We start from the raw sequence: 3,586 nt of genomic DNA on the forward strand, positions 1-3,586 counted from the left end.
AGGAAGGAAGGAAGGAAGGAAGGAAGGAAGGAAGGAAGGAAGGAAGGAAGGAAGGAAGGAAGGAAAAGCAAATTCAGTACTGGAATCTGAACGCAGCCCAGTTACATGTGAAGGTAAAACTCTAAAGTATTTTTTTAGTACTGGTGATTGAACCCAGGGCCTTTGCACAGAACTATATCCTCAGTACCCTTTTTAATTTTTAATTCTGAGATACAGTCTCAATAAGTAGCTAAAATGCCTAGGCTGGGCTTGAATTTGAGTTCCTCCTGCGCCCGCCTCTGAGCACTGAGACTGCAGGCATGCACCACCACACGGAGCTCAAAGGAATCATTTCTGTGTCTAAAAGAAGTACAGGAGCTGGTTCTCATGAAGAAGACCATGGTCTCAGACAAGCAAGATACTTCAGCCAACTAAGCGCCTGCTTAGGCAAGCGTAGGGACCGGGGTTCGATCCCCAGCACCACATGCCATGCTGGCCCCACTCCCAGGTGCACTGAGCCTCCCACTAAGACGGGCATGTTGGCTCACACCTACAATCCCAGTGCTGAGGAGGCTGAAAACAGGAGGATCACTAAGAACTCGAGCTGCATAGTGAGACCGTGTGCCGCCAAAGGAGGAGGAGGAGGAGGAGAAGGAGGAGGAGGAGGAGGAAGAGGAAGAGGAGGAGGAGGAAGAGGAGGAGGAGGAAGAGATGATGATGATGATGATGACGATGACGATGACGATGATGATGATGGAAGCCAGTACGGGAGGATCCTCCTCTCAGGCCTCAGAGATGGAGGTCATCTCTCAGGCTCCCTGGCCAGGCTGGATGTGTCTTCCTAGCCTTATACCGATCCTGCTTCTCATTGCCACTGGAAGCCACAGAGCAAGACTTTAGAAGCTATCGGCTATGTGCCTATCTCTCCCGGGCTCTGCAAGTGCTGGAAGCAAGGACAGGTCTTACTCATCACTGTGCAGCTGACTGGTGCAGAGCATGGTCTTAATAATTTGCGCTGAGCTAAAGGAAAGCCTGGGGGTTTGGAGGATGAGAATCCGGCAGTTCAGTACTCAGTGCTTCCATCAGTTCTAAATCCCTCTCTTAGCGCAGCACCTCCCCATCTCTGAGCAGTGTGCCCTTGCCCTAAAAGGCGCAGAGGCCAGAGCTGAGGTCCCATATGCCCAGGGGTGAGCAGGGTGTCATATCACTGGTGGCCTAACCCTCAGATGTCCACAGCTGCAGGTGCTTTCAGAGGCAGCACCCAGCTGGAGACACCTTGTGGGCAGTGCCTTTGGAGGCAGCAGCTCTTGCTGGTGTGGTTTCCATGCCCTCAGATTCCTGGCCTCCATGGAATGAGCAGTTCTGCTCCAGCACCCCCTCCTACCGTGCTGGTGCTACTTTGGAGCCCAGCAACTATGGCCAGAACCCTGCGAAACTGAGCAAAACAAAGTTCTGTTTTCAGCTGTGGGGGCTCAGACACTTTGTCCCAGTCATGGGAAAGTTGAGCAATTCAACCCTTCTTCACAGGCCACTGTCCTTACTCAACTGGCTGGCAGATCACTCTGGAAAAACCTGACGCCGGGGCAGCTGTCAAAAACATTATTCATCCAATCATTTAACCTCATGGGTGTCTGAGGCCACAATACCACATGGAGCAAGCAACAGACTGGCTGAAAACTTAAAGAGAAGACAGGGGGATGCGCTGTCCATAGGGAGCCTTAGGAGTACGATATTCTCAGACAGTTCCACAGCTGGCAGGCGCCCTGCAAAAGTCTGAGGAATGCCAAGATCTTACTTCTGGCTGACCTGAGAGTCTGCACAAGCAGGAAGTGGAGGCTGACAGAGTCGTAAGCTTCTCGTTCCATGGCTCAGTGGAATAAGCGCTTCCCTGGCAAGCGCAAAGGCCTGAGTTCAATCCCCATTTCCACAAAAAAAAAAAAAAAAGAGCACTTGCCGCCACACACAAGCCCCTCGGGAAAGGGAGGAGCCTTGTTAGCTAAAGGCACTTGAGCAGCAGCTGCCTGGTTATCAGCTGCCGACTAAGCAAAGGGAGCCGAAGCCTCAGAGGGCACAGACTATGCACACAACAGACTTCAGAGAGGCAGTCGGGGGAGCAGCTACGTATACAGCAACAACCACAACCACAACATACACACACACACACACACACACACACACACACACAGTAATACAGAGCAATAGAGGGGTCTGATTTCCAGTTCCCTCATTAAATTATCTACTTTACCAAATTTTCAATAAAACTTATGACACATTCAGGGAAAGAAAAAAAAATGTGTTTAACAGCAACTACTCCTGAGAGGGAGCCAGATGCTGGAATTAGTAGACAAAGCTTTAAAATAGGCTATTGTAAATATTTTCAAAGAACTATAAGTAATTATATTTAAATAATTAAAGGATGACAGCACTATCTCATCAAAAGAAGAATTTCCATAGAAGGATAGGAATTTATAAACTATAAGAACCAAATAAAATTCTGAAGATGAAAGCATCATAGCTAAGGACTGGCAAGATAGCTCAGTGAACTAAGTGCCTGCTTTGGCAAATGCAGGGACCAGGGTTCAATCTCCAGTCCCTTATGCCACGCTGGCCCTGCCCCTAGGCATGCTGAGCCAGCAAATGAGTCTGGGTGTGGTGGTGCACGCCTGTGATTCCAGCGCTGGGGAGGCTCTGAAAACAGAAGGATCACTAGGAATCCAAGCTGCATAGTGAGACTGTATACTAAATACATAAATGAAAAAAAAAAAAAAAAGCATCATAGCTAATGTGAAAAATTACCTAACAGAGCTGAACAGGAGATATGAACTTAAAAACAAATTCATGAACTTGAACATAGACGAAGTGAGATGACACAGCCTGAGAAAGAGGAGGAAGAGAGGAAAAGGAACAGATTCCCAGAGCCCTGCAGGACACCACCCAGCCCAGAAGCACGGACTGATGGGACTCTGAGGGAAAAGCCAAGCAGAAAGGAAAAAGAAAGACAATCTTAACAAATGACTGAAAGCTTCCCAAAGGTGATAACAACTATTAACCTACACAGTTAAGAAGCTCAATGTCAAGTTCGACAAGCCCACACCTATATGACAAAACCAAAGATGGAGAGATTTTTGCAAGTGGCAAGAGAAAAATCATTTGTCATAAATCAGGGATAAGACTGCCATCTGACATTTCATCAGGAACCATGGAGACCAGAAGGCAGTGAGATGACACAGGCAAAGTAGTGCTGAAAGAAGAGAACCAGAACTGTGTATTTAGAAAAACTACCATGCAATACTGAAGGAGAAACTAAGATATTCAGATAAACAAAAATGGAGATTATATGTTGTTAGTAGATCTTCCCTATGAAAAATACTAAAAGGAGTCCACATACGTGTGCAAGTGTCATATGTGCACATCTAAATTCACAAGAAAAAGTGAACAGTGCTAACAAAAGTAACAGCATGGAGAAATACAAATGTGTATTTGTATAACTGCCCCATACACAACTGTAGAGCACAATACAGTACTTCTAAAACTCTGCTGGGGCTGGTGAGATGGCTCAGTGGTCTAAAGCACCTACTTAGAACAAGCTTAGCAAAGCACAGGGACC

General features: G+C 47.0%; 1 protein-coding gene across 1 annotated transcript in view; it reads right to left on the bottom strand.

Moving 5' to 3' along the window:
* The window catches only part of Grid1 (glutamate ionotropic receptor delta type subunit 1), a 719,620-nt gene that overhangs the window by 375,969 nt on the left and 340,065 nt on the right, over nt 1–3,586 (bottom strand). The window lies entirely within an intron of this gene.

The sequence above is a fragment of the Octodon degus genome, unplaced genomic scaffold, assembly GCF_000260255.1.
Source record: "Octodon degus isolate 3935 unplaced genomic scaffold, OctDeg1.0 scaffold00132, whole genome shotgun sequence".
Classification (NCBI taxonomy): domain Eukaryota; kingdom Metazoa; phylum Chordata; class Mammalia; order Rodentia; family Octodontidae; genus Octodon; species Octodon degus.